Source organism: Cavia porcellus, unplaced genomic scaffold (assembly GCF_034190915.1).
Source record: "Cavia porcellus strain 051 isolate PalLab524CR breed Dunkin Hartley unplaced genomic scaffold, mCavPor4.1 scaffold_5, whole genome shotgun sequence".
Classification (NCBI taxonomy): domain Eukaryota; kingdom Metazoa; phylum Chordata; class Mammalia; order Rodentia; family Caviidae; genus Cavia; species Cavia porcellus.
The window spans coordinates 20,832,285-20,857,543 of NW_026947488.1; the positions used below are offsets into that span (position 1 = coordinate 20,832,285).

General features: G+C 45.7%; 1 long non-coding RNA gene across 1 annotated transcript in view; it reads left to right on the forward strand.

Moving 5' to 3' along the window:
• The window catches only part of LOC106027208 (uncharacterized), a 29,982-nt gene extending 7,727 nt beyond the window's left edge, over window positions 1-22,255 (forward strand). The window contains exons 2-3 of the long non-coding RNA XR_001200772.3: window positions 391-492; window positions 19,744-22,255. This is a non-coding gene — a long non-coding RNA (uncharacterized LOC106027208). The remainder of the gene's footprint in view (window positions 1-390; window positions 493-19,743) is intronic.
• Window positions 22,256-25,259: the final 3,004 nt, after the last annotated feature.

Sequence of the window (25,259 nt, forward strand, 5' to 3'; positions counted from 1 at the left end):
TTTATTCCTGACCGTGCATTTTCTCTGGACTCAGGATTAAAAAAAAAACCCACACTGCTAATATCCTTGTCAGCCTTTTCCTGAATCATTGCTGCACCACTCCAGGGAGCCACGGGCCAGTGCCTTCTGACCGGCAGACTCCGTCCCTGAGCCTTCCTATCCTTGGGGTCTTGGGGCTCCCTGGCATTTCCTTGGTTCCCTGAAGCCAAAGCCCGGAGGTATAGGTCCTGTGTGAAAAGCCCAGCAGAGGAGCCCGATAGGCCAAGAACTGGGAATCCAGCTGAACCCCTCCATCTCACAGGTGAACTCTCTTAATTGCTTTCTGTTTCTTTAAGTTGGAAGAGCTTTCCTCTCCATCATCTCATGTGCTGTCTCATTCCTGTTTTACAGATGAGCACACTGGATTTCAGATGAGCAGAGTGGTTCAGTGATTTGCTGAAGGCAGCACAGCTTCCAAGGGTCCGCACTCCGGTCTCTACATGCGTAACTGAGGTATGGGGAAATAAACCCTCATCAACAGAGGAAGCTGAGGTTCTAGTGCTTCAGAGCCTTGTTCCAAATCAACACAGCTATGGAATTTAGGTTGCTCAGCCTCCGGGCCAGAGGTACAGAGCGAAGCTCGGCCACCTATTCCAGCTGTGGTTACAGGGGCAATGCCCAGGTATGGGGAGGCGTTTGTCAATGAGAAGCAAATGTGAGCAGGAGAAAACCTGAATCTAGGAGCTGAAATGGCCAGGGGCTGTCCTGTTGCTTTTATCACCTATATGAGCTCAAGGCTTAGTGGGGAGCTTGGGTTTGTATTTTAGGGAAGCGATACACCATAGGCCCATCTCAGACTGCTCTAGGTGACAGACCAGCTAAGATTGGATAGGAATGGCAGTTTTCACAAATCCTGGTTCAATCTTGGCCTGTTAGAGACACAAAAAGAAAGATCCATTTTGCAAAGGCTCCCTCTACCAGGCAGCCCTCTCTGACTCTCCAAGACAAAGCCAACTCTCCTTCCTGGGTCTCACACTACCTACTTTGCAGAATAATCACATCCATGCTGATGGAACAGAATTTTGCCTCATAATCCCTCCCTGCAGGTTAGTTTGGGCACAAAGCCCTTCTTGGAGTAAGGATGCCTTCACTTGTCCATAGATATAGCATATACCCACCCATGGGGATCCTTACAGAAATATAACCACAGATAGAGACATGTCCCAGACATCACTGATAGAGACTGAAAGACAAGTCTGCTGGTATCTGAGCATATGGCTTCTTCCAGGACATGTGCCTCTCCAACCCCAGGTATTCTGTGTCTGCTCTCTAGACTGGAGGCCATGGCCAGTCTACAGCTCTCGGAAACTTGGCCTGCTCAGGATAGAAGCTTATTGGGTGCCAATCTCCAGTCCTGGGAACTTCTTTCTGGACAATCATCTCTTCTAGCTGGGGCCTGTCTTTACCCCTTTCCCCCAGACAGCCTAGGATGAGACTATCTCTGGGAAGCATCTGCCCACCCGCATTGTACTCCCAATCAGATAGACGTTCCTCCTGCAGCTGCCAGGGCCCTGTCACACCACACCTTGCTGTCTCAGCATTTTCCCAATGGCTCACTTGGAATGGTTCTTCCACTTAGCCTGATACTCTGCTTCTGGAAGATAGATGCCTGCCCATCCTCTGCATATCCCAGAGGCTGCTGAGCCCATGAACAAGCAGGTTAAAAGGAAAAGGAGAGTCCCAGGCCCCTGCTGAACTTTGGCTTGTCCCTTGCCTTAAAGATACCATGAGTCCTGGCAGGAAGCACAGTGACACAACACCGACCCTGGGGCCTTGGAAGTTTGGGTTTAAACCCCAGCTTAGCCTCTTGCCAAACGTGTTATTTTGGATAGTTGCCTGCTCTTGATAAGCCTCTATTGTGCTTCTGTAAAGTAGGTATAACCACCTGAACTTTATAGGGATGTTGGGAGTAAGATGAGGTTAAACATATGTAAAAGAGAGCTTAAGGGGCAGGAAGCTCTAAAAATATTGGTGAATAAGACTGGCATTGTAGTAACTGCATTCCCCAATGCTCATGGCCTCCTAGGTCCCTCTAACACTCACTGTGTAGCTTCAAAGATGACTCAGCCTTCATCCTCCAACAGGGGAGAGAGGCAAGAGGCTGGGCAGGGGCCAGAGGTCTGTTTGGCAAAGCAGGTAAGGAAGCGGCTCTTTTCGCAGCTGTGCACGTCTTAGGCTACGTGACACCAGCCAGTTATTACTCACAAGGCTCAAGTGAGCACCCTCCTCCTATGAAAGGGGAAGGAAGAGAACTCCTGGATAAGAAATCCTCACGAATCAGGATCACATCCATGCTGGTCACTTTCATACGTATTAACCCACTCAATCTCAAGACATCCTAAGAAGGATGTATCACAGAAGAAGGTGAGGTTCAAAAGCAAACCACATTCCCTAAGTGGCTTTCACACACTGGGCTGTTCCTCAGCTTCCTGGTCACCTTTGGAGAGTGAACAACAGAACAGAGGAACTGAGTGAAATGATAAAACTGGTTCCTCGTCCTTGGAGGCAAGAGGCTGAACAAATCTATCCTGCAAGCAATGCGTACAGCGAAGCTTACTCCACAGAACAATTTAGACAAAGACCTAGTTTATGCAGCTGAATATGAAATATGGCTTGTGTCTTAGGACATTGGTATAAAAAGACTATTTCTTTGCTGTCACAGCCTTAAAGCCACCTCTGCTAGGAGCATTGCCTTCTCACTTGAGGATGAAACACCAGGCTGATCTGGAAAACAGAAGTCTGGGGAAATTTTCTGTAAACTTAGTGGGGGGTTCTTCACTATTCCTCTGTTTCTGTGTGTGTCTCTCTTTGCAGTACAGGGAGTAGAGCTTGGGTGCTCTGCCTTCCTCAGTGCTGGGATTACAGAAGTGCATCTCTTACCTGGCAAGTTCTTTTCCTATGCCTCAGTTTCCCCATCTATAAGAGGACATGGTTTTCTGAGAGTGATTTCTCTAAGTAGCTGTGTGTGTGTGTGTGTGTGTGTGGTGCTGGGAATTGAAGCCAGGGACTTCTGCATGCAAAACAAGAGCTCTACCACTGATCCACACTCCCAGGCCCTCTCTGAGTAACTTCTAATTCTTTCCAAACATGGCCAAATTGTCCAACAGACAATTGTTCATAGAACTAATGTCAGAGCACCAAAATGTTTTTGTGACAAGTGAATTTCCTTAGTAGAAAATCCTAAGAAAGCTGACCACATAAATAGCACTAGACTAATGCATTTAGGGAATTTGAGAATAAATTCCTATCAGATGAAGAACCCTAGATATCTTCCTGTGACTGTTAGAAGAATTTTTGGTTTCTGAAGCCTGTGTCCTTGCCACTGATTTAAGCCCTGGCTTTCCCTTATTTAGAGAAGGCAGAGAGCCTCCTGGCCCAGGGCGAACTGTCCACCTTCGTCTCTGAAGGAGATGGCTAAAAATCTCTGCAGTATTCTTCCTCCTTCCAGAAAAGCATGCGTGGGGGTGGGGCAGTAGCTTTGGCTCCCACTGAGGAAGATACGCTCCTGGAGGCACATTTTCACAGCAATGACTTTGGGGCGTGTGGGGGGATAGGAAAAGGAAGGACATCAGATCTGGTTTCTGCCGCCAACAAATCAATATGTTGACAGAACCACTCTCCGCACGTGTCCATTTAAACACCCATCCCTGTGTGCGATTCAGGCTGACGGACTCCCTCCTTGCCAAATGCAAATGCATTAACCTTACAATTGGGTAATCTAATAAAAAGGATCAATGGTCTGATTCGGTGCTTATGGAGTCATTTACTGCAAGCGAGAGCAATTTAGCCAGGACCCAGATGGGCAGCTTGGGGAAGCCGGGAGAATGGCTTCAGCCCGCTGTCTTTGCCCACTTTCCCCAGGCACTGCCCGCTCTGGCTGGAGAGGCTGGGCAGGGCCTGCCAGGGAATGAAGAGGATTTTATTCATTCATTACTGCCACTTTAATCACTTAGAGGTTCAATTAAGTATAAATCATTAGTGGTATTTCAAGTTACTTTTTCCAGGTCCGTGCATAACACACTTGACTGGCGGTGGGGAGCTTTCTGTGACTAGATTTAGCGTGCGACTGAACAAGGCAGTCATATGGGTTTTTCTGCTATGAAATTGATAAATGAAGCGGGCATTCGAGGTACAGCAGTAATTTCTGTGGTGCAGTCAAGTGCTCGCTCCCTTGTCTCCTCTAGCAATGAGGGCATGGGCCCCTTTAATACAGCGGCTTTCCCTGGGGGCCCCAAAGGCCAGGCTGAGCTACAGCTCTTGGGTTGATTTCCTTGCAGAAGTTCCCAGAGCCAGCCTTGGTTCATTAGTGGGAATATACCTGGGGAAGAAAAATAAATAAATATATAAATAAATAAATAAGGAAAAGAGAAAGTGAAAAAAGGTCCTTTTACCCTCATTCACTGTTGTTGATGCCGTCATGATTTTTGCAGTAGGGAGCAGGCACGGCAAAGAGACAGAATCAGGCAGTGTCCGTGGACTGCTCCCCTATTCCGGGGCATGCGGTTGTCCCTTGTGGCCGGCATCTCTGTCTGGAAAGCATATTTTCTCCTAATCGGTTTTACAGCTCTTTTAAAGTAATATGTCAGATCATTTTCCCCATATACATAGTTAATGAAAGTAACCCTACAAATTCATTTTAAATAGATGGAAGTTGTTATAACCCTGATCCAGAATTTATTACGTTCATTACAATCTTGCTGAAGTAGGTAATGTAATGGACTATTACTTTTATTATCTTTTTAATCCCTCAAAATTATTAGGAACTGACTAATATTTGGCATCACCCTGTTAATGTTTAAACAGAAATTGATACTTTAATTCGTCTAATAAATGACAGGGGCACTTTGAGTGGAAACAAAAGCCTGATGGGACTTATCTTGATCTGTCCCAAAGACTTTTAAGTGAGACTCAGGGGTCTGAGTGCAGTTATTTCTGGGTAGGAGAGATGGACTTACTGACACAGAGACCCAGACCTGCGGTAATGATAACAAGGCAGAAATGTGAGAGGGGGAGAAATTCCACTCACACATCCAGATTTTCATTCTGATTCACGAAAAGCTCCTGTTTGTAGTGAGCTCTATGGGTCTTTTCCTTCCTGTCCTCCCTCTTCCCCTCCCCAACTCCTCAGATTAAAATGATTTTTCTTTATAACCATTCCTGTTTGTAATCAGCTTTATGGCTACGAATTCTCAAGTGCTTTAGAATTTGTGTGTTGCAGAGACAAATGATTGGGCCACCCTCTTCTAGCTAGGAGTGAAGACTCTACTTGCTCCTTGGAAGATAATGATGGCTGCTCGATTTGCAAATTACCAAATCTCACCATGAAGTGGGAGGGGGCGGGGGACGCTCTCCTTCTCTTCCTGAAGGCGCTGTGTTTACCTTCCAGAGCTCTGTTTCCTGCAGGGCGGGTGACAGGATTTAGGAGAAATCGATCTCCTGCACTTTTCCTGTTTTTACAAGGCAAAATGCAATGCTAGATACTTAATGACAACAATAATAAAAATAAATAAAAACCTGTAATTCTAATGGGCAAGAGGAGCAAAGTCTTTCTCTTTCTGGCTTGATGATGAAAGATAAAAGGAGATACATCTGGAAAAGGAAATGCTGGCATTTTTTTTTTTTTTTTTTGTCACTCCAAGGCAAGCAAGGGTTTTCTAACAAAGAATGTTTCCAGTTAGCAAAGTCACTAATTAGAGCAGAGGAGCTCATCAGAATTTAAAGCTTCTTTACTGTGGAGTGTGGCTTTGCTCTCTCTAAATTTCCCGAGTTTCCAAAGCAGAAAAAGTATTGATGAAATTGACTCAGCACGAAATGTGCCCCATTCTTGCGAACCTGTAAAGAGATGGACTTCTCAGTTTTCCCAGCAAAAGAGCTTGCCAAGTGTTCTTTGCATTGAGCCCAGGCGGATGAGCAGGGAACAGTGTCCTGCTTGCTTATCTGCCTTAGTGAAGTTGAAGGACCCAGCCCCTGGTTAAAACCCATTTTGATCAATGAAGGAAAATCGGTCCTTAACTAAGTTTCTTCCTGAAGCTTTGCAAATTGTGCTGGGTGCTTTCGTCAAATGCCGATTTGACAAGGACCACACGTCATTTGAGGCTTGATAAAGAGACTACGAGGCAGCTTCCCAGCATGTTTATTTTTAATAGACATAAAAAATTGAAGCAAACTTGAGACTTTCTCACTCCTTGGAACCGGTGCTGACAGAAAAGCACTGAGTATACCGAAGTGGTAAAGTGCAAATAGAGATCCTGGAAAAGGGTTTTGTTGTTTGCTTGTTTGTTTTTGGTTTTGTGTTTACCAAAATAACCTGGGAATGCGAGGACATCCTTGGAACCCCAACAGAGTGAGCTCCAGAAGGTTCCCTGATTTCCTTCCTTAACATGAAGCCACACACAGTGTTTGGGCATCAATGGGTCAAAGCCCTGGCAATATTCTACGTGGGCTTCATTTTGTGGGAACGATAAACCCCATTTACTCCTTTCTCTTCTATTAAAGTGTAGCATTGCAAACACAGGCCGTATATTCTGAGGTGCACCATGGAAATTAAAACCCCTTCCTTTTCTAACCCTTTACCTACCTGATAGACATGGCTCCTCCCTGCAGCCTTACCAGCTGGGATGGCCCTAAATTAATTTCATAGATACCATCAAGGAAGAAGAATGTAGTTTTTATAAAAGCCAATTTAAAATATTCACAACATATGTCATAAAAGACTAACTACTTTCATACAAAAAGTGCTCTTTTAAATTGATAAGAAAACTGTTAAATTCTCAACAGAAAAATACTGAAAAACTGTATGGAAAAGAATTTACATGAGAAGAAATCTAGGTGACTGATATTTATTGAATACATACTATATGCTCATGTAGTTTACCTGAGGTCTCCTATATTTTTTCAAATATCTCATGAGGTAGATATTAGTAGCCTCATCTCTATTAAAAGACAAGGACAAGTAAAGCTTTAAGAAGGTAAATAATCGGGGCTGGGGATTTAGCTCAGCAACATAAGTGCCTGCCTGGCAAACACAAGGTCGTGAGTTCAATCCCTGGTACCAAAAAAAAAAAATCATCCCCAGATCACACATGTCATCAGTGGAAACCAGGGTTCAAAACCAGGCAGCCTGATTTAGCAGGGCCTCTGAACTACATTGCTATCACTCTGCAAATTCACATATAATTATACGATAAGGTTGGACAAAAAGAGTTCATGTTTACAAGAAACAAAGACATGTTAATTTAAAACAATCAAAAAGTTACTATTATCAAAGTAACAGAGAATTTGAAATGTTAATAATCAATGTTGAGAAGGATGTATTGAACCACACATTCTTAAATATACGTTGCAGCTTGACAATAACTAGCAAGCCTTGAAAATTAAGTTATTTGGCTCAGTAATGTTATTGTAAAAAATGTTACCTCAGGGAAATAAGAATATAGACAAAGCAGTAGGCATACAGGTCTCCAATAGGGCACTGGAAATTGCTATGTACCACATAGCAATTAAGGGAATGCTTAAGTACAATATGGTCTGATCATTTGATGATATTAATAGTGGTAAAAATGAAGCTGTTAAAGAGGCTCTAAAAATTGGGGACATGTTATGCTAAGTGAAAAAGTAAGATACAAAGTTGAATGTATAATAACTGTGTAAAAGGTGGATAGAAACAAGAATGGAAGGAAACAAAAATGTGAATGACAGGGTGGTCGAGTCTATTTTGTGTTATAACAAAACACTGGAGGCAGGTTAAATTTATAAAGAAAAGAGACTTAGTATAATGCATAGTAATGGAAGTGCAAGGATACGAAGCTGCCATCAGCTGAAGTCTGGTGAGAACTTCATGATAGCACTGCAGTGGCAGCAGGTAGGCATGAGGAAGAGACCCCATCTCTAAACAGGAAGCCATGGGGAGACTGTGATTGGTCAGTCTCTTCTACAAGCACTCCAAAGAGGCCCCACTTGTTAAAAGTTCCATATCATAATCACCACACTGGGGACCATTCTTCAAGTACAGGAACCTTTTGGGGACATATTTAAACTATGTCCGATCTGTAACAGAGATATGCTCTCTGCAATGGGATTATGTGTGGTCATGACTTATAGTTAGTTATATTTTGAAAATCTTTACAGTTCTCATGTTTTATTTAGGGGATTGGCAGGGGAAAGACCTCCTTTATGCCTTTTAAAAGTCAATTTAAGTCTCAGAACTAAAGGAGAGGAATCAGTGAACCCACCAGAATACCAAATTCAAACTGGATTCATTTGTTCTCTGGGTGGTGCAGGACGCCTGTGGGAAAACATGTGTTCATCACAGACCACACTCTCCATACACTCCTGGAATTGTTGTGAGGATAAAGGCTTTGTGTCAAGGCTTTAGGACAGTGCTGCCACAGTTAGGTGCAGTGTGAGTCCTCGATGGATATTAGCAGTAATAATAGCTGAATGCATTAACGATGGTCGCCATGGCTGCTGTTGTGTTAGTAGGAAGGAAGTGTGAGCAGCTTGCAGGCACTGAGAAGTATAAATAAACTGGTTGTCCTGAGGTAGGACTAAAAGTATCTTCTACCACTGCTCACTGTTGCAGCACAAGATTTGAGCTCCCAGTACCATTAAAATCTTTTGTCAGTCTCTGCAGAGCAGCAGAGGTGTGTGTGTGTGTGTGTGTGTGTGTGTGTGTGTGTGTGTGTGTGTGTCGCTTTTCAGATGTGATGTAGACCTGCATGCAGACCCTCATTCGACTCCCACATTTTGGGCCCCTTCTTGGAGTATGGCCCTGTACTGAACATTTTCACATATAGGTTTTCTTGCTCATAATTTTGAGAAGCAGATTTTTTAGCATCTCTTCTTATGCCTCTGAGATTAGAAGTTATTCTCCCAGATCACTAAGTGGCAATAAGTGTCAATAAGTGGCAAAGCTGGCATTCAAAGCTGGATGTCAGAGAAGGGTGGCTGAGAACATAAGCTCTGGAGTTAGAAAGACCTGGCATTCTGACTTTTTTGTGGCTTCAAGCAAGGAATAAGTGTGACTCAGTTTGCTTATCTATAAGATGGGACTTACAGTGCTTGCATGTTGCCCTTATTTTATGAAACACCAAGAAAAATAGGACTACTGCCAATGAAACTTGGATATAATACTTTTTTCACCTATAATTTTAATTTTGTGCAAGTGAAAAGACCTCTCAAGCATAGACTTACACAGATTTTTGTTTTAAAGACTTTGTGCATATATATATATGGAAATATAAATGAAATAATTTACTTAAAGTAGTTCTAAAAGTTCTTCATATTCAGAGTCTAACTCAGCATTGTCATTTTCATTTTTTAAAAACACTATCATTTTCTGTCACATTGCAAGCATTAGTGGTAGCATTTTTTTAAAAAAAAAAAAACACTACTCTTTTGTCCTTAGATATTAAGCTGCAAATACGCATTCTGCAGACTTTGATGTGCATTCCCAGATAGGACAGTGATGTCAAGACTGTTTGCTGCTAGCCAATAGTGATAGTAAAAAGCTTCTCAGTTGCAGGGATGAGCAAATGAAAGTATGCATCTTAGAACTGATGAAATTTAATAGTTATTTTTTTATTTTGATACTAGAGATTGAATTAAGGATTTTTGCAATTAGCTATATCCCCAGTACTCACTATTATTTTAATTTTGTTTTAAGGTAGGGTCTTGCTAAATGCTAAATTGCCCCAGCAAGGCTTGAAGTTTTGAGCTTTGTGCTTTGACCTTCCGGAGTGTTGGGATTATAGGTGTATGCCACTGCTGCCAGCTATATCCTAAAGAGTTGTTAGAAGATTAAATGAGGACCTACTTTTATAGAACTTACACAGCAGACTGGACACATAGTTAGTGCTCAGAATCATCATCATCAGCATCGTTTTCTTGTTCTCTGAGATGTGTTGCCTGTACATTCACTCTGTGGGGTCTGTCTCCAGATTCTGAGCCAGTGTGCAGAGCTGATGAACCGCCGCACTGTGGGATGAAGTTTGTCGCATTTCCTTTTCTGTCTTCCTCTGACTACCTGCTTTCTGAGCCTCCCCCTCTCCTCCTGCCTCTTCCTCCTTTCCCTATCTCCCTCTTCTTCCTGTTTCTCAGCCTCCCCTCTCAACATCCTCCCTAGCTTTTCTATTTAAAAAAATAGTGGCCCTGTCACTCGGGCTGTCTTGTAGGTTTAGAGTGAATGGAAATGTCTTTTTGAAAAGCTTGTTCTGTCTGACACTCCTGAGAAGCTCAGGGGCAGGATCCTTTGCTTCCCTTTTTCTTCCGCTCAAAGACCTGCTCATTTGGTTAATGATTTGTAGGGCTGCCCCTGGGCCCTGAGCCCTCCACCTCACAGCGGAGGCAGCTGGGCTGTGTCCTCTGCAGGAGGCCTCTGGCAGCACTGGAGGGGTATGACATCCTGCCTTTGGTGGCTACAGGAAGACTGAATTTGAACTGGCATAAAAGAAACTATTTATTCCCATTTATGATTCTTCACAAAAAAGCTCACAGCTTTTATGATGACCCATATATATATATATATAATGACATTGAAGTATTTGATTATGTGCATTAAGAAGAGATCTGAGAGCTCACTAATGTCATTAGTTTTACGTGTATTTTAACTGCCTACAACGATAGGAACAAGGCAAAAAAAAATGAGTTATGGCAGCATCTCTATAAATTCTGATCCAAAGAGACACACGTTTACTGGCTGCAGGACTAGTTCAGGCCAGTGGACATGGAGAAGAACAACAGCTTTTCCATTTGCTTGTGGGCCTGGGCACCAGAAAGAAAGCAGGATCAGCCATCCCTGTATACTTGCTGTTTAGCCAGCATTGAAGCCAGGCTTGTGCAGGTGAGAGCCTATCTGCAGCAGACGCTGTGCTTTGCACCCTTCATTATGATAGGCTTTTTGTATACATGATTGAATTTAATCTACACAGGTAGGTGCCATTAGCCCATTTTCCAGGTATAGAAACTGAACCTTAGTGAAGTGATCTGCTTCACGATGATGAATGTCAGAGCCATTATCTGTAAGTAACTCTTTCTGATCCAAAGCTTTCATCAGCTTGCACAAATGTTGGGTCCTGAGCTCCGAATGACAGCAACTGGGGAATAGTTAACAGAGAAGGAGGAGGGAGTAGGTGCTGAGGCCAAGGGAATAGGGACCTTTCTCTTCCTCCACCCTCTGGACCCCAGCCCTTTGGAGGCATGCACTGTAGCAGAAACAGAATCAGGACAGAAAAAGCCACTTGAAATGAACTGCTCCCAGACAGGCAGCCATGGTGGCGTGATTGATACTGGAGCATGTAGGTGTAATGAAACTGATGCCGGCTTCTCTGCACCTGTGATTTATTGAGGACAAATTTAAGATGAGAAAGGGCCCCATACCAGGAGCTGCATCTTCCCCTCCAAGGGAGGGTGGTCATCCATCACCAGCCATTGCAAGGGCCCATTGCAAGCGGCTCATCAGATGAGCCAATAGTCTCTTTGTTGGGGTTCCTAACAAGTGTTGGATCAGCAAAAGTCTATTTATGCTGGTGGACCTTTCAGGACCAATTTGTAGTGGGTCACTGATTCTGCTGGGGTATTATCTTCTTTACTACTCAGGCCAGTTGGGGAACGCGGCAAAGATTAATGGTTTTGGCTGCCGACTTGCCGCCGCAATCTACTGCTTCTGGACCAAAGATTAAGTTTTTTTGTGTTTTACCAGAAAGGGCCCACCTTGTGTATGAGATGTGCTTTGATTTACTGACTTCGATGGAGAAAAGAGTCATGGAAATGTGTTTGGTTATGCCGAGGACTTGGCAGATCGCTGTTAGGCCTGGCATCGATACTGTTCACTCTGAGGCCCTGGCCTGGAAACTGGCAGCTCCTGGTGCCATGGGATGAATTTTGTAAGCCCTGGGCCCCAAGAATCTAGGAGAGCTCCCACTCTCTTATGTGCACAGAATGCCAGGGCTTTAGCTGGCATTCAGCAGCCTAGCTCTGAGTTCAGAGAGGCAGGCGGTAGCCTAAACTTTATTATTTAAAACAGTTAACAGTTTTGCCTATTTACTGGACAATTGTACATGCTCTTTTAATACATTTTGGATAAAAATATTCAAAAAGGAAAAAATTATGCATAAGCCAACTCCACGGTGATATGACTGTTAATGTTTTGGTTTACATTTTTATTCAGGACTTTTGCTGTGCACAAATATATGCCTGTTATCTTACATCATTAAATTTACACTGGATTTATGCAGGTTTTTGTTTTGTCTTATTTTGCTATATAGGTTTGTAGCCTGGTTTTTATAATGAACTGTATTCTATAAGCATTTCTTTCTGTCTTTGCTTTTTAAAAATTTTTCATTTTAAAGAGAATAAAGTCAAGCAAAATAAAACAGAATAAATCTCTCTTTATTTTAAAAGCCGTCTTTTTAAAAAATCTGTCTCAAGATGAGTTTTTTTGCAACATGTCCAATACTAAAGATCTGTTCTTTTATTCAGCAAACATTTGCTATGTGATTTTCTGGACAGACTCTGCTGGGATCTCAGAGCTGAGTCAGGCACAGTGTTCCTGAGTCAAAGAGCTGGGATCAGTGCCCAGGGATGCGTGTGAGTCCTGTGAGTGCAGGTGCCTCCTCACATGCTGCTCTGATGAGAGCCCAAACACTACATATGATTTGCAGCTGGGTCCCTATAGCATCAAGGTTCCAGAGGAGGAAGTAAACAACTGGTTCTGCAGGAGCGCAGCCTGCTGCTTGGCTTTGGGTATATTCACTTGGTTTTCTGGAATGAATTGAGAGCTGGAAGCCACCCTTGGTTTCCTACATGGAAAATTAGAAGAAGAGCCTAATAGCCCCTGGGAACCAGCCACCCCAGGTGGCTGCACATCTGATATAGAAGAGCACAGTGTAGCCTTTATCCTTGGAACTCAAATAGACCCGAGTGCTGTTGAACTTGTGCAAGTTGTGTAAGAGCTTAACTTTCCTTACTGAAAAGTGGGGCTTATCATCCCAGCTTCTAATCATTTGAACATGTTCAAAGCATGGAAAGTCACGTGGAAAAGTCAAATGTTCGGCCCATGCCAGCCCTGTTCTGGGCCCATTTTCCAAATACAGTGCTGACTCAAAGAGATGGACAGCGACACATCTGAATTTCACAGACTATTGTCTCAGGGGCATTAACACTGGGCACTATCCCCACAGTTGGCTAGGATGTCCTTCCCCGAATCGGTACTGACTGTAAGAAGGGGGGTCCTGAGCATATCTGAGGCCTGCTTTTCCCCAATGGTTTTGAAATATCTGGGGAGGAGAGAGCATTACTCACCCAGTAATTCCAGTGGTTTCCTTTGGAGCAGCCTCTTCTCTGATGGAGGGCAGCCTCCCTCTGTTCCTCTCCATCTTGTTCCCAAGTTAAAATCATTTAAAGAAGTAGACTACTTTCTCTAGCAACACATATACAAACTTTTTCAGTATCTCCTTTGGTACCTCACAGGAATATTTGTCACCTGGCCTAATGAACAATTGACCCCAAGTCCCTACTCCTTGCTGCTCCTGGACATTTGCTTTTACTGTTCTCTTGGCCCAAATGTCTTTCTGAGGGGCTGTTATGAGGCTCTGTCCTTCTCATCACTCAAGTTTCATCTTAAATGTTACTAGAAACTTCCCAGACCATCCCCCAGCAAAAGTAAGTCATGCCCCACCATGTTAAACTCCTCTATGAGATGGCCTGCTTTCTACTCAGAATTTTCATGGTTGTGAAGCTCTTTTTAGGTAATGGCAGATGCAAACAGTATGTGATCCTCCCTTGTACCCCACATATCAATACCATGAGAACAAGATGGCAGATGAATTCCCAGTGCCTTTCTCAGCATCTGGGTACATTGTAGGATCTCAATAAATGGGTGTGTTCACTGGACAAATACATGGGCAGATGCACAGTTGAATGAATGTGTGGATGGTTGGATGGACAAATGACTGACTGGGTGGTGGTGAATGGATGAATTTGTGAATGAGGGAAAGAATGAAGGAATTTCAAGGTGGTAAGCAAAAGTTTGTTTTTCCTTGAATGGCCTCAGATTGGGTGAAGAACATGCTGCTTCTCGTATTGGCAAGAGGCTGAGGAACCCTCTTGATCTCTCCCAATTCTATGTGTCCAAACCTCACCCAACATCAGTGTTTCTGAAACCTGCATTTGTAACTCTTCCTGCTCAGTGGTTTGCCTTCATCCTCTGCTTTAAGCTCTTTATTATAACATTTTTAAAACATATAAAAGAAGAGAAATTGCCACAATCCCTTCCATAACTCTGACACCACCCCCTTGACAGAATATGTAAAACAAATTTTAGACATCAGTTCATTTCATACATAAGCAGTTTAAGTGATATTTTTAGTAGATACAGGCCTAGCCACAATGTCATTTTTGCATCTAACAAAATAAAATGCAACTCCTTTAAAGTCTAATATTTGGTCAATAGTCAGATATTCCTGATTGACTCAAGAATGTGTTTTTATATTTAGTTTGTTTGAGTCAGGCTCTAAACATAGCATTTGATCATTAGGTCTCTTATATTTCTTTCAAATAGCCCCAGTTTTCTTCTTACATTTAAAAATGTTATTTATTTTTCTTTTTGAAAATCCTGTTTATTTCTGTTTTTGAACTGTGATCAAGTTTTGGGAAAACCTGGGTCTTGTGTTCTGTTGATGGATTTGCATTGTGAGTATAGCTGTCACTTCCTCCTGGTGCTACTTAGCCTGTTCCTCCGTTCCCTGTGTTTCTGGGAAACAGATAGCCAGATGTCAAGACCTGAGCAGAGTCATTTTTAATCTTGGCCTAGAAGTCTTTGTAGATGGTATTGTGTTCCCCTTGTTGAATCATACCTAAATGTCTGCTCGTCTCTTCTTTAATGATGTTAAGATTGATCTGTGGCTCTCCCTGTCCTTAATTAACTCCTACTCTCATCTCTGTTTCCACTGCTATATGAACTTGTTTTGCAAAACAAGTCAGTTAAGCTTATTGATCATTTTGAGCAGAAGTGGGAGCAGCAAGGGCTAAAAGCAAACACAGTGATTTAAAGCACCAGCCCAGGTGAGCAGCATTATCTGTGCTGCTCAGTTCTCTTGAATGTAAGATGGGATTCATAATAATAACTGACAACTAATAACTGAGATAGATGTTTTGTGCATAAACATCAGCACACAACTTTTGTGCTTAGAGTACAATTATTCACATATCTTCCAACAATCTCATGGAGCGTGTGCAAGTATTAGTTGTATAATACAAACTATGAAGAGGAGAGACACAGACAGGGTAGGGAACTTTTTTAAGGCTGCACAGCTAGTAAAGGGCCGAGCTAGGATTTGAACCCGGACAATTAGGTTCAGAACCTGTGCATGTAAAACACAATGCTGTGTGGCATACAGCATATTAAAGGGAATTCTCTATGCTCCTTCACTCCGGGTGTTTATTGAGCCCTCACCAGGAATGGGCACCAGTTAATCTTACCTGAAGGTGAGCACAGGCTAGAGTATGGGGCCCCAGTTACATAGTTCACTCAGGGTGCCCGTCTCTCTCCTGTCTTCTGTTGGATGGGCCAGAGCTTAATAGCTTACATGCTAGAAGGGGAGCTGGAGAACATAAATTTCCACCCTCATTTGGGTGAGATTTTACTTCTAAACCAAAAAACTTACCTGAATTTCTGAAGTTAAATGGCTTGCCCAAGATCACACAGGAAGTTTTCTACTGAGCTAGGATTAGAACCTCAGACTCTCTGGCTTGGGCAATTGTGTCTGGATGCCCTGCCTCTCCCACACCCAGAGAGAGATCTGTCCTTTTACCTCCCACCCTAAACTCCTCCGAGTCAGGTTCATTTTGGCCAGAACACCTCTGGAGGCAGAAATGGACAAATATCCCTTCTGAAGTCACTGCAGCACTTCAGGACTTGCCTGGCATGTCAGAGGCATCTGCTTCTTGTCACTGCTGTAGAAGTATGGGTCTGATGACTTCACACTCCTGAAGGCATTCTGAGAACTTACTCTCCTGTCTCCTGTTCTCATAATGGAACCAAAATCAAATAAATGTGCAGAGCCAGGATTTGAAACTAGTACTTTTGATTCCAAGTTCTGAAAGGGCCAGGAATAAAAGTAAGCTCATGATTATCAGTGCCAGTATATCTGCCACGACATAGCCTTGTATTCCAGATGAGGGAAGTGAGGCTCAGAGAGGAGCAGTAACTTAATGAGTTTATACAGCTGCAGCCCTGTGCAGGCTGCTGCAAAGGGGCCAAGTTGCTCCTCCTGTGACTCAGGAAGTTCAAAGAGAGGTTTCCAGTGGGACTTACACCTATATTCAAACACAGAGGGCACCTGGTTGGAGAGCTCAGGATGCTCCAGCTGGAGGCTGGGGTCTTTCTGAGCCAAGTGAACCAGCCCATTGCCTGTGGCCCAGCCCATCTGATTACAAAGGCCAAGACAATAATTGAAGGTGGCTTTGGGTTCCCTGGGTAGGAGCTGGCGCCAAAGCTCAGGGGCTCTGTTGGCGCCTTTAGCCCTGGGCATTCGCTAATGGACTGTGGCTGATCCCAGGACTGATTGGCAGCCGGCCACAAGGTCCTCAGGGAAATCCTGGAAACTGTGGTCTCCAACTTGAAGACGCTGTTCCTTCTGGGAGCCAGAGGATAGGGATGGGGGGGTATGTTGTTGGTCCAAGACAGAAGTGCTTTGGAGCCAATGAGTGAGATGAACTGAGACCTTCTGCCTCTAGTCACCTGGCTGGGACATGACTTGAGGGTCCTGGACAGTGAAATACAGCAAGCTGTCAAAATGCTGACCTCTTATTTTCTCTTTCCACTGCCTCTTTATCCTGTCTCTTGGGCTGGCCAGTACCCTGGCCCCTGCCAGATTGATAGTGGGACCAGTAAAAGTGCTCAAAGTTGTTCCCAACATATTGGGCAAGGAGTGACCCTGAGACCAGCCAGGCCATGATAGATGAAAGAAGAATTAACCTTTTTGGAGATCTCTGAGCCTAAGGACTCCCTGACTGTCTGAGAAGGGCTTTTCAGGCCCAGGGCCCAGTGTAAGTGCAGAGGCAAAAATGAACATGAAACAAATAGCACGGGGGAGCCAGAAGGCAGAGCGTGGGGGAGGGCTGGGCCAAGGGAGAGGCTAGAATGGCAGAGCTTGAAAGCAATCACAGAATTTTCAGACCTTACTTGGTTGGTAGTTGGGATCTATTGAAGACTTTAAAGTGAGGGCAGAAGAGGGGCACCTGGTATCTGCCGAGAATCATGGCTCATTTTAGATCGCATTAGGCAGGGCAAATGGCAAGTGCGAACCTGCATCTGACCTTTTCCTAGGACATTTGATACTCATGCGCTTTGTGCATCACCCCAATTTTATTCATTTGCCCGAAGAGTGAGAAAAAGGCGCTTTAGGAAACTGCTATAAATCCAGAGCAAGTCACCATGGTAACCTGATTAGCAGCTAAATTAAGTTCATGATTAAGAAGAAATAAATAAAAATAACTCTTCTTTGGTTGGGGCTACCCACCGGGCCACTGGCAGCTGAGCAGATGCTCGAGCTTTGCAAAGTTGGGGTACCAGAGTGGCCTGGGCCCTTTAGAGGGCTTTGGCTAGTGTGCACCAACTCACAGTAGCTAAGGATAGAGAAGCGCACCGCCTGGGGGTTGATGAGGCCCCTGGTGGTCATGCTGGGGAGTGCAGCTGCACTTGTAAAACCCAAAGCAATAGATTTATTCACAAGGATCCCAAACCCTCCTCACCGTGTCGCGTTGAAGAGTACACTGGCCTTCCTTTGTCTGACTATCCTGTCCTTGCATTTCCAGGCCCCTTTGTTCTTGATGCCCGGGACCCCAGAGTGACTTAGACTTGGTTTTGGTCTTAGAAAGGCTGAATTTGGTGGTAGACGGAGGTAATTGGAGGTAATTCGTCATTAGGCACAGTGTATATAAGGTGCTATGGAAACATGGGCCAGTTGGGGAGACTTCTGCTTGGAGTTAGCCAGTAGCTGATGGAATGAGCTGACTGCGAGCCCCAAAGGGCACTCTTGGGGGACGTGCAGTTAACAAAGCCAGGGAGGAGGCACTTTGAGTGCACAGAGAGACATGAACCTCTTAGGTTCCTTCTCAGCCCCTCCCCCAGCCAGAGCAGTCTAGAGCAATGCAAAAGTCAAACAGGCTTTGATTCCACTCTCTGCCACTTGGTAGTTTTGGCCTCTGGTGAGTGATTTAACTTATGCGATCTTTAGCCTCACTATCTATGAAAAATTTAACTAATCTAACATGGCACAATTTAAAATACCAAAGTATGAGAACAACATTGGACCAAAGGAAAACTTAAGCTAGACACAGGAGTCAGTGGCACTCAGTTTTGTTTTGGTTTTGACTGAGCATCTATTATGCCCAAGGACTTCTGCAGGGCTGAATACTAAGAATGGACTGAAGGACTGATGAGAGATTACCTTCTAATAGGAACAGATTTTTTTTTGGCTAGGCTGTGATCAGTGCATCAAAAGATACATTACATGTTCATGGGACAGTGTACACACAAACACACACACACACACACACACACACACACACACACACACACACACACAGAGGGAATAGGACCCAGGGAAGGACTGGCATCATAGATTGCCAAACCCTAAGAACCTGTGTGACCTGCTGCAGGATCTCATTTCTCCCCCTCCCACAGAACTCTTCTCCAGAGTCTACCCTTGTTCCTGTGCAGAGACATATATGCAGAGACATCTGTGTACATCTTTACACTCACACAGAGGGACAGCCCTACTCTTTCTTCAGAAGCTACACTTGCCAGTACACACTTCAGCCTTCTTTCTTGACTTTGGTGACCCTCCACTGTCCTCTTTCTGAAAAGGAGCTTGGAATTTCTCAGCTGAGCTGGACTGGATGAAAATCTTCCACCTCCACCTCCCAGCTCCTTCCCCTAGTCTCTCCCTCCCTGCTCGGCAAGATTGGGAAGCTGCAAACCCAACCCTTACATCAAAAAGGAACTTGAAAAATACTTGGAGCAAAAACTGCTAACTGTGCATCCTTGTTCCATGCTGGTGCTGATATTAAATCAGGAAATGGCACTGAACAGCCGCTCCAAACACAGAAACAGGGGTTGTCAACACAGAAACCAAAAGCAATCTCTAAGAGGCAGAGGTGAAAGGGACCTGGCATGAGGCCGAGCTGGGGGCTGAAACCCAGGAAAGGGTTCCTAAGCGCCACATGTCTGTGCCATCTCTCCAGCATTCAGAATAAATTCAGTTTCTGGTATTGAGAGATGAAAGAGAATTAAGCATGATACTTAAATACCTTTGGGATTCTCTTCTTTATTTCCATAAATATTTATTAAGCACCTACTATGTATCTGGCAAAGAACCAAAAAAGATGTCAGCTCATAGAGAGATGATCTTCTGGTCCTTAGAATAGAGCTCCACCTCTTTGACATGATACTCAGGGACTCTCACGTGTTGGCTCTTACGAAAGCCTGCATTTTATTTCCAGGTTCCCCAAAGTGTCCCAGGCAACACACGAACTATCTTTGTGCAGAGTCTTTCTCAGTGTCTGTTCAGCAGGTCTTCTGGCATTTGTATTTGAAATATTGCTGTTTAATCTTCAAACCTTCATCAAGTATCATCTCTTCTCTGCAATCTTATCTGCATATCTTTTGATCCAGTAATTCCTTCTTTTTTTTTTTCTTTGTAGAGAAATGTTCACACAGAGGCTAAAAGAAGCATGTAAAATGCTGTTAGTGGGAACATTACTGCAGTAATGAAGATTGGAAATGGCTTAACTGCCCATCAATATGGGACTGGATTTTAAAAAGTCCATTTATTGTGTGGAATGCTGTGCTTTAGTTAGAAAGGAAGAAATAGCGCTTGGAAGGTTGAGGCAGGAAGACGGTGAGTTTAGCTAGCCTGGGCTACATAGTGAGATATTGTCTCAAAAAAAAAACAAAAAAGAAAAAAATGAATCAACAAAGAAAGAAAGGAAAGAAGGAAAGAAGAAAGGAAGGGAAGAAGACCTAGATCTTTTTACACAGAAGTTGCTGAGCAAAAATTAAAAGCATGCCGTGGCTCCAGACATAGCTGTTAAAAACTATACGGTTGCATTTTTCCAGTGAGAACGTGGTCTTGTGTGCCTTGTACACTTCATTTTACAAAGAAGATGGGACAAAGAAAACTGAGTGACCACGGGAGCTTCTGACTGACCTGGCCTGGGTTTGGGCATAGCGGACAGCATTGTTCCCTCTGTCTGTTGCAGGCTGCAGATACCAGAGCAGTCACAGAAGATGACCTGCTTTCTCTGTACCTCGAGATTTGTCCCCCAAGGTGTGATGGGTTGGGGAGCTGAGATGCTGGGTCCTGAAGAGCATCTAGACAAAGGAGGAGGAAGACAAGAAGGCCAGGGTGGCTGCAGGACTCAGCCCATGCAGCTTCCCTGAACTGTCGTTAGTTCTGGGAGGAAGGAGTGTAGCCTGGTGCAGGGATGGTTACTGAGGACGAAGACTGGAGGGCCCTGGAGGACATGCGGGAAGGGCTTGAGGGTTCCGAGATGGCACGCAGCAAGGCACGCTCTGTGTTTGCCTGGCGGATCATCTCCTGCATTCCTTCACTCATTCTGACGCTGTAGTTGAATTCCTCACATGTCGCATTGCACTGTGTGCTGGGCACACAGAGACCTTCCAGGAGCCATTGGGTCCCATGCGGGAGAATTACCTAGGAAACTTGTTAAAATGTGAATTTTTGGGGTCTACTCAGTCCAAAGGCCATGCTGAGGAGTCTGGTTCTTGTCTGAATAACAGAGGAATTTCTATGTAAGCCAGGGAGTGAAGGGCGTAGGTAGAATTATCAGAGTCATAGATGCATGTAACGTGAAGCCAGGCCTCACTTCTCTGTGGAGCAGCAGAGAATTCGGAGCTGGAGCCTCTGTGGCTGAGCGTAGCCTAAGTGAATGTGAGGGCAGCAGGGGGAAGCCAGTGAGATCTTGAGGTGGAGGGAGAGGTGGGTGATGGTTGGGGCTCTGGGAGGTGACAGCTTTCACCCTGGAACCATAGTGAGGTATCAGAGTGTCCAACACTGGCTGGGAGTTGGTGGGGGTGTCCTATGCCTCCCTGCACGGAGGCTGTGAGTGGCACTCAGCTGCTCTTTCTTCTCTTCCTTCTCCTTCTCTTTTTCCTCCCTCTCTTTCTCTTTTCTGGTATTTAAGAGATCGATGCATTGGGGGAAAAGGGCAAACTCAAGCCAAAGGCAGGACCAAGACTTGGAGTCAAATTTGGCACCTGGCTGCGGGGTAGGGTAAGGGACATCCCAGGGTTGAGGACTCTGTGATATTTCTGCTCTTTTTACTTTTTATTTTTTTGACAGAGTCTTGCTGTGTAATTCAGGCTGGTCTTAAAGTTACTACGTAGCCCAGGCTGGCCTTCAATTCAGTGATCCTCCTGCTTCAGCCTCCTGAGTGCTGGGATTACAAGCCTGTACCACCCCACCTGGCATTTCTCTCCTTTTGCTTGTATCTCTACCTTGTTTTCTCACCAGCCCTCACAGTCAGAGAAATAGAAAGGGCAGGAGGAAGGAACCGAAGGGAAAGTGTGACCATTAGCACATACATGCTGCTCTGAGCAGAGACTCTGCACTTGGTTGAGACTTAGCATTGACCTGGACAGAATCACTAATCCCATGGAGGGCTGGGAATCCTGCCATAGATACAATGGTGAAGAAATGTGCTGACATTTGGATTTCCAGGCTGCTACCCAGTCAAGATGAAGACCTCACACTTCACAGTGTTCAGAGCCTTTGACTTGGGGCCCTAAGTTCCAGCTCATCACTTCTGGATAACTTCAAACAAATCATCTACCAGACTTCATTGAAATGGGGATAATCCTACTACTCACCTCTGAGGGCAGCTGCAAGGACTGAGTGAATTGATGTGCACAAAACTTTTAAGGATACTGCTGCTGTACATTTGTATGTACCTGCCTGCTGGTCTCTGTAAAAGAGACATAATAATAATTACTGCCCCTTAGAGTTGAATGACAAAGTGAAAAATAAAAGTTTTTGCAACTTGCTATACAAACAGGAGTGACTATCAGTGTGGACTATCCCATCGATAATATTTCCTAGTTATGTAGTGCAATGTTATTCAACAGAAATAGAATGTGAACCATACATGTAATCTAAATTTTCTAGCAATTGTATTAAAATGAAGTAAAAAGAAACAGGTGTAATGCTTCTAACAAAAAATTCCCACTTCTCAGCCAGTGTGCATGTGGCATTCGTGTGTGTGTGTGTGTGTGTGTGTGTGTGTGTGTGTGTAGGGGGTTCCTGGTCCCCCAGGGGGGCAGCCAGTGAGGGATTCTGCAGGCTCAGAGTGTCTTTGGCTTCCTACTGAGATCTACTGAGTCCCTTGGCTGCCCAAGGATTACCAGGACTCAGCCCTCCAAGTGTAACCTTTTTGGACATTCTGTGTCTCAATCTGATAGATTTTTCATGGGCTGAGGGAAAGTGGAAGTGATGTTGCCTTTGGGAAGGAGGAGGAGGAAGGGCAGGAAAACCTCTGGAGGTTCCCAGGGGTGGAAGTAGCAGAACAGCTTCCTGTTGAGCTTTGGAAAAGACAGCAGAGACCTCAGGCTTCTTGGAGGACACAGGTGATGCTCAATGTAGGTAATGAGAATAGCATGCAGGCTCCCAGAAGGGGGTCCTGCCCCCTGATGCAGGACCTTCCCTAGAAGAACTCAGCCTTCCCTAGAAGGACTCGCAGTATCACTGGCCACTCTTAGTGACCCACAGTAATAGGACCTGGCAACCCACTGGTCTCTCAGGCCAGGAAGCTCTGGCTCCCCAGATAACAACAGCACAGGCACACACAGCTCTCTTGTAGGTCTCCAAATGAACTGGCCCCTTGTAGGCACAGAGAGGCTCCCAAGCAGCCCTCAGGAGACCCCTGGGAGAAACCAAGCATCTTCTGGGCACAGGCAGGGATGTGAGAGCTTGACTGTAGCAGGGGGGCCCCCAGGTGGGCCAGCAGCACTCCTGCTTATCCCATTGGCTCAGTAGATGCAGGTAGAGGCAGCCCAAGCTCTGGCTTGTCAATCACTGCTGCTCGAATGACTTCTCCAGGCTCCACCCCAGGTGGCCCAGGCTTGGAGGCTGCAGGGGGCCCTTGCCTGGCCTTTTGTAATCAAAGTTTCCTAAATTGACCTTTCTGGATGAATAGCCCTAGTCACCCTGAGGTGGGTAAGGAAAGGTTGTTGCTAGGGGGTGAAAACTCGAAATCAGAGATTTGGCAGCTGTCAGTAAAGTGGCGCTGGCCCCCTCCACCCCTCAGCTCTCCTTCAACAAGGCTGGGGACTCACTGCACCTTATCTCCTGTCTCCTTCCAGTAGGACGCAGGATAAGCTCCCCACTCTCGCTTGTCCCATCACCCCTTCTCTTTTTCTTCCAGCGCACCTTGAACTCGCAGTGAGTACGCAGCGCCCCTAACCCCAACTGTCTTTGAGGGACCAGGTACCTTCCCTGAGTCTGGCGGTATATTTGGAACCCAGGGCCTGGACCGCAGCTCCAGAGCCCATTGCGCAGCGAGCAGAGAGAGCCAAAAAGCTTGCGGCAGAGCGCAGCAGACTGGGGCAAGAACTGGGGCCGCTGGGGCAGAGATGCTGCCGGCTGCCTTGCGACGGTGGCCTTTACTCCGAGCAAACTTCCAGTCTTGTCGCTCACTCGCGCCCGACGGGAGTGGATTTCTAACACTTTTGGGGGTTGGGGGATGGGTAGAAGAGGGCGTGGCCACGCTGGGACAGACTCAAAGGAACTGATTTTTTTGCGGGGGGGGGGGTGAAGGGGAGGACTATCCCTAGGGACCATCGGAGACAATCAAAGTCCAGGGGACCGCAACAGAGATAGAGGCAAGGGGACAAAGAGCAACGAGCCAGCCTAGACAAAGCGCGGGTCCTAGAGACCCCCAAATGCGGCTAGTCGCCTGCGGGAGATTTGGGTGGGACGCCAGGGCTGGGATCTCGGGGATCCCCAGGGCCTTAACGGACCACACTCCTGAGATTCAGGTCTCCTTCCTCGATGGCAAGGACCCGGGTGTGTGTGTGTGTGTGTGCACACGCGCGCTCGTGTTTGTGTGTAGTGGGGCCATGCCTGCACTTTTTGGTGCGCACACGGAGAGGGGCTACTGCGTTAAGGGCACTTTGAAGGCTGCAGATCTTTCGTGGCAGTGGCAGTGTTCTGCCTGCTGTAGATCTGTAGAGCAGGGGTTCTGAGAGAACCTGAGAGTTTGCCCGTCCCAGGGGGGCCCGAGGCCCCGGAACCCTAGTCTGTATAGGGATGTAGGGTAGCCTCAAAATGTTCTCGATTGAGCTAGGTCGGAGCGTGCGCTCGCCGCCACGCTCTAGCAACCGGACACATTGAGGGCGGTGCGTCCCCCCGGGCAGACCTTCCGCAGGGGCGGCGCAACAGAACAGCCCAGGCGCTCTCTCCCCCGGCAGCCGAATCATTTCTGTGGGGACCACGCTTCTCGAAGAGGCTGAAAAAATTCTCCAAATAGTACGGTTGCAGACTTAAATCTTTTAGTTCAAGTTTTAAGTTAAACTATATTCATTTTATTAAAATTAAGCGACTAAGATCACCTTCTACCCCAGCCTTTCGGAGAGCGCAAGATAAGAGTGTTTTCAGATTAATTGGAGTCAACTATTTTATTAACAGTTAAAAAATCAGTCTGGCTTTGTCATACAGGTGTGGCCCGCTGGTCCCCTGCGCAGTTAGGTCATGCCGGTCCCAGCAGATAGTGGCCGGGAAAACACTCACCCAGCGCACTCTCCTCCTTGCCTTTCGCAGCGCGACCCAAAGCTGGAAAACAGAAGGCGACGTGGGAGGCGGGTCAGGTCTCCGGGTCCAGCGAATTCGCGATGTATCCACTTTCGGTGCCAGGGCCGTGATCTCTAACGGTCTCTTACTTTTAGCTCTCCTGGCCCGGGGTACCGAGGGTGCGCGTGGCCGGAGTGCGCTGCCTGAAACCCTAGCGCGCTGCGCTCCCGTCTCCCAGTCTGCGCTCCAGGGAGGTTTCCCGCAGACAGCCCGGGCCGCTCGCTGTGCGCTTCCACTTTCGGCCGTTGGGCCTCTCCGGCCCAGGACCTTTCTGCCGCTAGAACAGCCGAGCCACATCCCCAAAGGGAAGGCAAGGGCAAGAAACTTTAGCGAGGCGACTAGAGCTGGTTTTCA